Source organism: Pan paniscus, chromosome 3 (genome assembly GCF_029289425.2).
Source record: "Pan paniscus chromosome 3, NHGRI_mPanPan1-v2.0_pri, whole genome shotgun sequence".
NCBI classification, from domain to species: Eukaryota; Metazoa; Chordata; class Mammalia; order Primates; family Hominidae; genus Pan; species Pan paniscus.
This window is the reverse complement of record NC_073252.2, coordinates 178,918,250-178,931,549: the sequence shown is the minus strand read 5'-3', so window position 1 is coordinate 178,931,549 and position 13,300 is coordinate 178,918,250. Positions and strand designations below refer to the sequence as shown.

General features: G+C 36.0%; 1 protein-coding gene across 1 annotated transcript in view; it reads right to left on the bottom strand.

Moving 5' to 3' along the window:
• The window catches only part of TENM3 (teneurin transmembrane protein 3), a 2,735,422-nt gene that overhangs the window by 1,617,980 nt on the left and 1,104,142 nt on the right, over window positions 1-13,300 (bottom strand). The gene's annotated exons all lie outside the window — the stretch shown is intronic.

Here is a 13,300-nt window from a genome sequence, read left to right as displayed (position 1 = left end):
ATGGAATATTTTAACATACATAAGCAACCTTGAAATGTGTGCTTAAGGTTTGAGTTGAAGATGAAAGCCGAAACTCAAAGTGATGTTTAGTTTATTGATATTCACAGTGACAATTTTAATGTGTTTCTGGAAAACTTAGTATGAACCTTGGCCTTTCAAATTTAAGGTTAATATTTTTAAGTCAAAGCCCTAGAAGCAAACATTTAAAATAAGACTGTTTCTCCCATCATATTTGACATTTTCCTTGCAATTTCTTATATAATTTTTGAAAGCTATAATGTTACATACATAATGTACCAAATAAATGTTTACTTAATGTAGAAGGCGACATATGCAAAAATATTTTGGAAGGCATTGTAAAGTTTTGAAATATTAACTTTAATATTTTAATGTGAATTAATGCAACCCTTTGAAACTCTGGCCAAACCAGTGGATTAGAAGAGCCTTCGGGAGAAAATCATTCTCATTAAGGCTTGAATATAGTATAGAATTTAAGTACTGTTTTGTCTTGTTTTCTCTTTCTGGTTGTGGGGACTAGGATAATTGCTCTGTTGGGCTAAGAAAAAAAAAGGAGTTTGTCTTCTCTTTTCTCTACCAGCTCCCGTTTCTCTGCCAGTATTATGATCACACCAGTAGCTTGCTTCATAGCAGGTACAAAATAAAGCAATTTCCTCAGCTACCATCAAAGGCTGTCTGCAGGGTGTGGAATAACAGCAGAAGCCTCATCCTAGGATAATTTTGTCAATTCCACTCCCACTCATGCAGTGAAAACTCAGCTAGTAGCAGCTAATAGTAGCTAATAGTTACTGAGTACTTACTATATGCTAAGTGCTTTGCTTGGATTATTTCATCCAACTCTTGCACAATTAGCAATTCTGCTCCATTGCCACAGTGAAACTAGGCTATATTACGGCTATCAGCAGCTGATACATATTGAGCATTTACTATGTGCTAAATGCATTCCTTGCATTATCTCATTTAATCTTCACTCCAACCCTCTGGTCTTGTAATCACAGATGATTTTAGTTCTTTGTGATTTATTCGGAGAACATGGTCAGTTGTATTCACTTCTCCACCTCATGGAGGTCTGGTTCATACTGAGCTGCAATTTGCAAACAAGATGGCTAAGAAGATGATGAAGAAATAAAAGAAAGAAGAGGGAAGGTGGGAAGAAAGAAGAAAGATAAACTGCTTTATCAACTGCCTTCTAGGAGGGAAGACCCAGGCTTCATTTCTCTTAATTCCCATTGTAACCTTTAAGGGTGGTGTGTTTATTTTTCCCATGTTAAAACTAAGAAAATAGAAGCATGCTAAGGTTACATAATTCCATCAAGTCTCTATGATCTGCAAGTGAGTTGTCAAACAATAGAATCCTATGTGCAAAGCCCTGAGTTCACAGGCCTGGCAGACCCCTATTGCCATTGCCTGGCACTCTTGGGAACAGGCTGAGTCAAGGACCTTCCTCAAAGACAGGAAGCATAGCTAATGTCATAAGACCCTATGCTGGGGAGGAGCACCAGGAAGAGGATGGATGTTTAAATGTTGAAAGCACTTTTGCCTACTGGGGTATGGCATGGCCAGGAGAGGACAGCCATAGACATGGCCTATGGCAACTCACTCCACAGGAGCCAGCCCACTGGTTTTACAAAGCTTTGGCACTCAGCTCCTTCATCCTACCCAGGCATTAGACAGGGCCAATACCATGTGGACTCTGAGACACACGTGCTCTCCCCTTCCTTTGCCTCTATTTGCTGTGTTTTTCTCATATGGTCATTGTAGTACCCATCTTAGCATTGACAATGCCTCTATTTTCCTTAAAGAAAAAAACTGCGTTGCCTCTGGACTTTGAGCTTCTTGAGAGAAGGGACTTCCTTTATTTATTAATGAATCCCCAGGACTGTTCACAGAACCTGTTGACCCTGTATAAATATTTGTTGGATTAACACCTTTCAGGTTGAACACAAATGCTGTATATGAAAAGACAGAGGATATCTATTAGACTAAGAGATGAGATGGGTTAGAAAAATATATATATATACACTGTTTCTGCATATATTTCAGTTAATGCCCTGGGCTGAACTTTTTTTTTTTTTTTTTGTGATGAAGTCTTGCTCTGTTGCCCAGGCTAGAGTGAAGCAGTACAATCTTGGCTCATTGCAACCTCCTCCTCCTGGGTTCAAGGGATTCTCCCACCTCAGTTTCCCAAGTAGCTGGGATTACAGGCATGTGCCACCACGTCCAACTAATTTGTGCATTTTTAGTAAAGATAGAGTTTCACCGTGTTGGCCATGCTGGTCTCGAACTCCTGACCTCAAGAGCTCTGCCCACCTCGACCTCCCAAAGTGCTGGGATTACAGGCGTGAACCACTGTGCCTGGCCAGCTGAGGTTTTCACAAACTTTCTTCAACCTTCCACATGCTGCTTCCTATTCTTCAAACTCCAACTGTAAGAGGGTGACCTTTGAGTAAGATCTGTCTTTGACGCTGTGGCACTGTGTATTTCAGGGGCTAGCTGGGCTCATTGTGTATTTATTCCACGATTTCCAAGGCCAAGTTGTTAGTCACTTAAAATAGGGCATCCATTTTTATTTTATACCCAAATCACAAAAGATTGCTTAACGTCAAGCAGGCTTGTAGTGCTGTCTCCATAATCATCTCAGAAGATTTAAAGCACCAGAGGAAGCTGATAAATTCTGTTTAAAGCTAAGCATAAGCATGGTCTAATGTAGACTGAATCAATTCAGTTAAAACATCCACCAGGAAAACACTTAAAAAGGTGATGGCTTTCTGCCCCTAAGCCCTAAGTAGCAGTCCTGAGTAGTAAGTTAAAATTAGAATTTGTTAAAAGTATGCAGTATGTTTATGAAGGGTAAGGGATATTTGAAAGCAATATTTAAATATTTTTAAAACATGTCTGATGCAGAAGAGAAGATTTCACTTTCTCTGTAGAGTTACTGAGGCGCAAGATAAGAGTAGGAAAGTTCACCCGGCCATGTATATTTTACTGCAAACATGTCATTTTAGACATCTTTCAAAATGTATCTGGAATATGGAAAACAGTCCTACTGAGCTATTGTTTGGCATAGCTCATTGACATATTTATGTTTGCGAAATCAATCAGATCAGGGCAACTGTGAGTTTTGGGTTTTTTTTTTTTTTTTCCTGTTTGAGAGAACAGAGTCTTGGAAATTTCAGTAAAAGTAAAAATAAAAGAAATGTGCAATGCATTTTGCCTATTATTTTGCCCTTAAAATTAAAAAAAAAAGACAGAAAAAGGGAGAAATTAGGAGAATAATTTAGGGATCCAAAGATACCATAATAAGTGGCCAATGTGTAACAATATAAGGATACTGAAACATATCCCAGAAGCTGGTTCCAGGACCAGATTTTCATCCTACATGCTGTGAATTTTCAGAAAGTCAACAGCTATTAGACCCTCACATGTCTCTTCTAAAATGATGGCAAGAAACACAGTTCTCTGCTTCCCAGAACGGTCATGAGGATCCTATAACATACATAACGTATATAAAAGCATTGGAAAACACCACAACCACCATCACAAGAGTACCATAGACAAATGGAATTAAGGTTAACAATGTAAAGCAATTATTATTTAATTAGAACAAGCTATTGTCTCGGAGATTCCATGTAACTTGAACTTTTATTTCAATTTATTATATTCTTATTTTCTACACTCTGAGGAGAAGAGAAACACCTATTTGAAATGACATTTTTAGAAAATCATACTTGAATTTGATGTATCTTATATTCTCGCTCCACCTGGGGTAGAAGGAGGGTGGAGGGGTGAACGGTAAGCTTAACAAAAGCAGGCTTTCTTTTAAAATTAGAATCTCAAAGGAATAGATTTTTACAATAGTTACAATTCTTAGCCAAGATATAAATTTAATAATATAAGGGACAAAGGAAGGGAAGAATATTGGAATCGTTATGCGCAGGACTAGCAGAAGATTTTCTTGTAAAACAATGATAAAATGGAGAATTGTCTCCAGGCAGCAAAGAGTCATATCAAACCCTACCTTGGGAAAGTTTTCCAAAGTTGTATTTCTTTACTTTCTTAAACATCTTCTGGTATATCAATTCCAGCAATATTTTGGCAGCCTAAAATTACACCATCCTGACCTTGACATTAGTATTCAACAGCACTGATGAAAGAATGACAGCTTCTCCATCCTAGTGGGTGATCTTGCAAGCTTTTCCCTTCACGACTATGGAGTTTCTGTCAAATGTGCTTCCAGCTGAATGATCACATTCTTTTGAATTATGAAGTGGCTGCAAACTGTGCTAATTGGGTCCACACTGATGTCACTGATAAGGATTAAACAGCCTTGATTGTCGTAAGGTCACAAATATATGTAATTTCACTATACGTGTATATTCCTTTCAGCGTAATCCATAACTATAGCCATGCAGAATTCTTTCATTTAATTAAAATGGTCATTAAAAACATTAAGATGAATCAGAGGCAAATCACAAAGAGACGAATGGAATAGCTAAGAGCAACTGTAATGAAAGGTTAAATATCATGATTATTTTTTATTATTTATGAAGTGTGAACAGTATGCTTGGGAGTGCAGAAAATATTTAAGAGGGTTCCATCTTTGCCCAGAAGGATTGAGCTATAAATGCAGAAGAACAAAGAGCAAATATCAAGCCACAGAAATGTTGAGAAATAATGTCTTGAACGAATGTAGCTTTTCTTTTTGTGTATCACGAAATCTTTTCTACATTTAAAGACTTTCAGTGGTAAGCTTCTAAAAGGCAGAGACAAGACTAGAAGAATTTTGTACTCTAGCCAGAATACTGTAATTTACACATGGGCATTTATTAATTAATTACTGTTAGATATAAATGTAACAGTCCGTATGAGATTCTAGAAGACCGTAATGAACTTCTGCAACATAGTTCAGTGCTCTCTAGCCACAAATTTATACCGATATTTTAAACTGGTGAAATTTGAATAGAATAGTTGAAATTAGTAAATTATTAAAATAAGTTGCCAAGCTACTGAATATCAAAGTATAATAAATTACAATACTCTATTAAGAAACAAAATTGCCTACTCAGTTGCTTCATGAATTTAATATGGGTATGTTGAGTACTCTCAGTAAATAATGTTGTCATTGCATATTTTATACAAAAAGAGGTACAGAAACCAATATTTTCAAAACTTGAGATACTCTGCAATATGCAGGTTTAAAAAATACTAACTTGTCATATCAGCTTTTGTAGAAAAAAATATGAATAAGATTATGGTTGCCTTTAGTTTCTCTGATCTCATAAACCCTCCGCTAGACCCCAAATGCTTTCCTGAATTTGTCCTTCTTGTCGGGTTTTGATATTTGTATATATGTTTATCCTCTCTATAAGCAATAGAGAGTATTTTATGTGTTTTATAATTTATAAAAATGATTTCTTAGTTACATATCCTTCAACTTGCTTTTCTCACTCAACATTAATTTGAGGATTATCAATATATCAATATTGATACGTGTAACTCTGGTTCATTCATTTTAGATTCTTTATAGTATTTCAATTATCTCATCATTTGTTTCTTCAGTTAATTAAATATTTATTGAGCACCTACTACATTCCAGGCATTCTTCTAGGTGATGAAGACTTAACAGCCAACAAAATAGAAAAAGTGGCTGCTATTGGAAAGCTTACTTCTTAGGGAGTGGATTCCAATGGATGCATCTGTTCTTCTGTGAATGCTTTCAAGTTTTTATCATTACAAACAGTGCTACTGCAAACAACCCTAAACACAATCACTTGTGTATTATTTAAGAGGGGAAATATAAGAAGTGGGATACAGGGTTTGTCCCTGAGGCCAACTTGTTATGTAAAGTGAGTAAGCTAAATTTACATGCCCATCCCGGATATAAGGGAACTCCCATCTATTCATATTCCCCCCACAGGGGTCTTGTTAAACTTCTGAACTTTCGCCTCCAGATGGGTCTGTAATGGTACTTCAGTGGCATTTGCATTTTGTTGATTCTAGGTGAGGTTGAGCATTCACTGTGTAATGATGGTCTCTTCATTTCTCTCTCATGGCTTATCTGTTTGTATTTATTGTCTATTTGTATATTAAGTTAGCTGTCTTTTTCATATTGATTTTCAGATGTTTTATGTGCTCTGGAAATTAATTTATTATTGCCCATATGGGTTGCTTTTGTCTCTGTGTGTGGCTTATATTTTTCCTTTTTAACAACATACTGTTGTCTTGCAAAAGGTATTTCATTTCAATGCAATGATAGTTACTAATATTGTTTGTTAGGAGTCTGTATTCTTCATTTTTAAGGAAATTATCACTTACCTCAATGTCATAAGACATTCTGCTCTATTTTCTAAATGTATTAAAATTTGATTTTTAATATTTGTATCTTTACCTCATCAAAAATATAACTTATATTTGAAAAAAGGGGCTAGGTTTATTTCATTTTTCCATATGTGTAACTATGTTAGTTACCATGACGGTAGTTACTACGAATGTTCATCACTCCTCTAGTTCTCTTCTCTCTGGGCCCACGAGAGGAGAGGAGTGCTCTTTGCAACTGGATGTGTCCACGTGGCTCGCTTTGACCAATGGACTATGAGCAGAAGGATGTGTGTATACATTTAATGTAATGAGACTGGATCCAGAAAATAAGTAGAGAATTGGCTTTCTGCCTAGGTTCCCTCTGAGCAAATTTATAAAGTGGGTGAAGCTTTTTTGGATGTACCCGTATCGTTCTTCTGTCTCTGTCATCTACTGCCTATCCGCTTGTTATCAGGTACTCTCTCAAGGTAGCGTATTATTAAAGCACTGTCTGTATTGACAAGACTTTATCCTCTGCCCTTATCTCTTCACCCTCCACCCAAAAGCAAAGTACAGTAAAACAAACCTATCCTAAAATCCACTCTCCAAAGAACGCTACAGTCTCCCAGTTATAACTATTGGATAGGAAAATTACTAAGAAATTCACTGCTTCCTTTTTTCCAGCAGTGAGGTCATAGTGACAAGATATTTGCATTCTTATAGGGAATAATAAGGCTTCAAAAATCCACAGAAATGAATTTCAAAAGATTTGAATTTAAGCAGACTTTGTTTTAAAAAACAGTCCTACCACTTACAAGCTGTGTGACTTTGGACAAGCTTCTCAACCACTCTATACCTCAGCATTCTCATCTTTGCAACAGAGATAATAATACCTAGATTACAGTGTTGATATGAGAATTAAAATCAATTGTGTCCATACTGAATGCTTCGTAGAGTGCCTGGCACACAGTAAGTACTCATAAATGAGGCTATATGTATTATGATGTTATTGTTGCTCTTACACTTGTAATAGTGATTGTGCTATGCCTTGAGGTTAGGAGAACAGAAGTTTTAGGGTAGAGTGCTTTCCTGATATCACAAGACATCCCTAATATCACAACAGGCAGGCAGCTTTCTGCTTTGTCCATTGAGAAAAATTGCTTATTTGAGTATTATCTTTTTTGAGGCTTCAGAGGTAATACAAGGAGTTGAGAATTGGCTATATATATATACACGTATATATATATATATATATATATGGATATATTTTTGAGACAGGGTCTCACTCTGTTGCCCAGGCTGGAGTGCAGTGGCCCAATCCTAGTTCCCTGTAGCCTCAAACTTCTGGGCTCAAGCAATCCTCCTGCCTCAGCCTCCTGAGTAGCTAGGACTACAGGTGCAGACCATCAGGCTTGACATATTCTTCAATCATTTCATTATTTTTGGAGATAGGGTCTTGCTATGTTGCCCAGGCTAATCTCAAACTCGCAAAGTGCTGGGATTACAAAAGTGAGCCACTGTGCCCCGTCCTGGTTATTTATTAAAAGTAATTATTGCTAATTAACCTGGCAAAAGTATATTATTTTTAAAGAAATAGAGATATTTGCCAACAAGTAACATTTTCACCATCTTTTCATTCTTCTTCTACATTGATAACTAAGTCAAAAATAATCTGCTAAATTTCTGGAAAACTTTGTACCATTCTCCCTTGGAAAAAAAGGTTTCCTTTCATAGGTCCATTTCATATCTTCCAAAAAAGATGAACCTAGCTAGAGTTTTACATAATAAGAGGTGAAACGTGTAAGTTTTCATGAAAGTAATGAAATATTTTAGATTCTGATTTTATGTCACCTAAAAGGTTTTTTTAAAATCTCTCTCAAGTTTTTAGAAATAATTCTACCTTCTTCAAAATAAACCAAATAAACTTCCTTGTTTATGTGATTTCTTGTGGAAAGACACTATATCTAATCCTCTCCCTTTTAATTTCATAGACTCATAGAAGTCAGATTATTTTTAAAGTTTATATTATGAATTGTTAAAGACTAAGCAAGATGTATTTCTAAAAATTGAAACGGGGACAGTTGAAATACAAATCAATAAAAGATGAAAGTATTTTTAGTGATTAAATTAAATGACTAAGGGATTAAACTCATCCTAAGAACAGTTAATGGTGCTGATTGTTCAGGTCTCATTATGCCATAAATTATTAATTTATTTTCAAATAAGGAACATGTGAGACTTAATTAATTTTTACAAAATGTTTGATGATGTTATTATTAGAGGAAGTGTGGATCAATATTATTATTACTTTAATTATTCAGTGTGATTACAACTTTCCTTGAATCTGCTTAGTTTGGACTTAAGTTATTTTATTTTTTTTAAATGGAGTTTCACTCTTGTTGCCCAGGCTGGGGTGCAATGGCACGATCTTGGCTCACTGCAACCTCCACCTCCTGGGTTCAAGTGATTCTCCTGCCTTAGCCCCCTGAGGAGCTGGGATTACAGGAGTGCACCATCATGCCGAGCTAATTTTGTATTTTTAGTAGCGACAGGGTTTCACCATGTTGGCCAAGCTGGTCTCAAACTCCTGACCTCAAGTGATCTGCCCACCTCGGCCTCCCAAAGTGCTGGGATTACAGGTGTGAGCCACTGTGCCCGGCATCATAACTTTTATAAGTTTTTATAATTTGGTCTGCATTGATAAGAAATAAACGAGACCTGAAATCATCACTATCTTTATATGAACGCTATGGAAAAATTAATTTCAAGACCAAATACGTCAGCCTGAACTTGACTCACAAGTACTTTTGTGTTAATGCTTTACCTGTAAAACTTTCTCAGCTGACTAACATAATAAACCTAGGAATAATATTGTATACTGCTATACTACTTTTCAGTTTACAAAGTGCATTTTTGGGCATTAGTGCATTTAATCTTGGCAAAGTCTTTTGAGGTAAGGAGGAAGACAGGGCACCCCATTTCAGAGATGAGAAAACTGAGGCCCAGCGAATTCACCTACAAACCAGGCTTATGAGCATTTCTAGAATGAGAACTCATTTTTTTCTGATGCCCTGGAGCCTAGATCCCTGTGCATATTACTATGACAACACAGGAGTATGCAAATGTGTGTATGTATATGTGTGTGTGTGCGTGTGTACATATTTCTTTCACCTGTGACCAAAAAGGAGAACCGCAGTAAATAGTTCCAGCACGCTTTTGCATGGTTTAAGGCATTTTATAGTCATTCATTAAGACTTTAATTTGGAGACATCAGCAAAGGCAATAAAACTCACAAGATTAATTGCTAAATTAGAAGGAAGATGGACTTAAAGTTAAATTTTACTTCTAATTCTTACTTGAATATGCTCTTTTGTCATTTTAAGATACAAATTGGGAAAAGGATAGCATATGATTCTTTTTACACTGGAGTCTACACTTTACACTTTGGGATGTGTGGAAACTAACTTTGTTTTTCGACAGGGCAAAAGAGAGTCCAGGAATCTTTATGTTGAGCCAAAGTCCCTTCAAGTTAATAATTATTATTTGTGTTTATACCAGAACAAAATAAAACAATAGTTTACTATATCTGAAAGATCAGAGAAGCTTAATATAGCACCAAATCAACCCTTGCTAAGAGATTCCAGATGGCCAGGGACTAGAGGCTGCAGAGGAAGCTGGGGGAGGCGTATTGCCCTGAATGCTACCACAGTTAATATGAACAGCATGACGGTGACATTACTTTCACAAAAAATGCTAATAATCTGGAAGGTTTGCATCACTATACCATGTGAACTTTTTTTAATATAATCTCCACTTCTGTTGGAATCGTTTGGATCATGAAGAACATTAATTCTACTGCTTCTCATTTTTTTCATTTATGTTAAATGATTAGAAATACAAAATCATATCCAGTACCTAAATGACTATAGTTGCAAAGGATATGTTTATAAGGTTCACTTAAATTATGAAAATATCTTTCACATAATACGAGCTTCTTTCTCTAAAAAGAATCAGCATTGAGTCTTCCTCCTTATTATCTTGATGACTCAGCTTGTTAAATGAGTAATTTGTTAATGAGATAATTGCACCTTGAAAAATTTCTATCACATATGCAATTTGTAAAGGATGCTTTTAATACGTGACTTTAAAAATTGTCCCCATCAGAGATTCATTGATATAGAAAGTGAGGCAGGTATACTTATCATTGCAATAATACAGAGAAAACTGTATCATTGCATAGATGAACAAGCAAATAGCTTAAGAACTACATTGGAGATGTTCAATTTATAAATATTGTTCTTAAAGTTTATTTTAAAATGTAATATTGCTTCTTCATCCCTATCATCAAAGAATATCAGTTAAATTTCCAATAATCGAAAACAAACTAAGTACATTAAATCGAAAGAACAATTGTGATCAGTGTAAGTAATAATTTTTCAGTTGTACCCTGTGAAACCTCAGGGATTTGATGTTTTGAAAAGAATCCACTTTTGTGAATAATGTTTATGCATTAATTTGGTAGTGTATGAGCCAATTTAAAAGACTACGTACTCTAACTGTGCTGACTCTCATCCACAACATAGAGCGCTCACTTCTGCACAATACTTGGTGTTGAAGCTACTTCCTGGAGCCTTTCAGTGACTAATGGTGACTCTCCTTAACGTGTTATTCTCCCTCCTGTGGTACAAACATGCGTAATCTGATTACCATTGGCATTTGCTCTTTGTAAGACTGTAATTATAACACCAGTCAAAGGCTTGTTTAAAATATTTCTGTTCAGTGCAGTTTTTCCAAGGTCAAGTTGTGATAAGTGGGGTAGAAGATGTTGGATCAATTTGAACACTATTGAGAGGGCTGCCGCATTTAGAGTTAAAATTAACGAGGATCCTATTTATGCGACTTCATCACAGCAACTCAAGAACTCTCCTGAAAACGCATCTCTAGTTTTTGTTTTTTAATGAAATGAAGAGCTTCATATTTGCTAAGAGGCATGCTGTTCAAGCAGCAGGGCCGGTGAGAGAGACGCCCTCTCAATGAAGATGAGGAAAGGGAGAATCCGACTGGCAGCCTGGACAGAGGAAGGGAAAATAGAATTAACAGAGGTTTTTGAACCAGAGGAGATATTTCAAGGTACAAGAAGGTCATATCAAAAAGGACAAGCAATGAAGAGATTCAAGGAGGCGGAAAGGCAGCATTAGGAAAGCGAGAACGGAAAATCATCTCAGCAGCCACATCCTGGAGCGAGATGATGGAAGGGGAAGCCAGGGAGCAGATAAGATCGGTATCCAACTGCCATTCAATAATTCTTACAAGGAAGAATTCACTAAAGTGGAAGCAACACGGGGTGTGCCACCGGAGCCTGGAAATTTCGTGATTTCTTTTTATTTATGGAGTATTTCCAAATTCCTTCTGGATGGACGCAAATTTTATCATAAGCCTTGGCAGGAAGTTTAACCCACAGATTCAATATATTACAAATTCATGAACAGAATATTTCAAAGGCACACCTCCATCAGCTTTAGAACTATGAAAAAAGATCATAGGGATATCTTTTTCTTTTAGTGTTTCTCAAAACATAATTTGCACAAAATATTTTGTAAGAAACTCCTGATTGAAGGAGAAAAGAAAACAAAACACAGGACATGGCTGTGGCTACATAAAGGCCAATTCAGTTTATAATTTGTGAGGTAGAACCAGGCAGTGGAGTGTCAAATTTCAGAGCATGGGCCACCCTAAAGTTGGAGGTAAATCTTGGCCCCATCAATTTCTAGTTGAGTGGCATGAAGCCACTTAAATTACTCACTGCTTCAGTTGTTCAGATGTAAAATGAGGATAGAATTCTGCATAATTTAGTCATTGTGAGAATTAAAGAAGTTAATACCAACAAAACCGTTGGAATTGCACTCAGCTTGTAGTAACACTTAATATCATCTATTAGGCATTAATAACTTTGTAATTCAAACCACGATTCAGCATCAACTCTGATTTTTATTCCTATTAGCACCAACAATGAAGAAAGTTAGCATGTGTGTGTATATATGCTGTGTACATATGCATACAGCATAGCAATATAATGTATAATGATAACATATAAAACTCTTATTCTGACAGTTTTTTTAAAAATGCCATTGCTTTGAGTGGGGCTTGCACATGTATTTTCATGTCATGATTAAACGTATCATACTTTTAATTACAAAAAAAATCTAAAAACCCCTGTTCAAGTTGTTCATTATCAGTTTTCAGAGCAATATTAAAGGCCACAGTCCCAGTCACTAAGCAAGTTCTTGGTATGAGAATAGTAAATTTAAATAGCACAATATGGATAGGCTAGATAAAAGGGAGAACATTGCTGCAGGCCATCTTAATTCATTTTTCCTTTGAATTAAATCCTTGAGTCAGAAAGCAGAAGATGGAATGGTTGGGAAATTCTCAGTTATAATGTCAACGAGTTAAAAGGCTCACATATAGAATTCCCACCTGAAACTGTAGAAATCTTTATCAATGCTACCCCAAACTGGTTACTAGAACTCTGATTAAAGTCATTTAATTTGCTGAGGTGGTGTTTGATAAAATCTAGGGGTTTCTGATGGCTAGTGTCTATTATATTTTGAACATAACTACTCTTCCAGTGACCTTAATCAGCCCTGTCCAGTTGAATTGTCAGAAGCTGTTTATATTAGTTTTCTGGATCTACTGTAGTGTCTGACATTGGTGCTGGACACATGAGTAGGGGCATAATACTTACATAGTATTAACCCATGCCATGGCAAGGTAAATAGCCACTCCAGGGTTCTTGGTAATTTTTAATTACCTGGTAGATGATTGCTATAATTACATAAGACACAACAAAATGAGAAGATGAGAAAACTTAGTGTGAATTATAAGAGATCTTATAAATCTCAAGTGGAAAAATGAAGTATATTGGTAGAATCTAGAAGACAGCCCAAGGAGAATGTGAAAGAAAATAAAATTTGGGAATAACGGA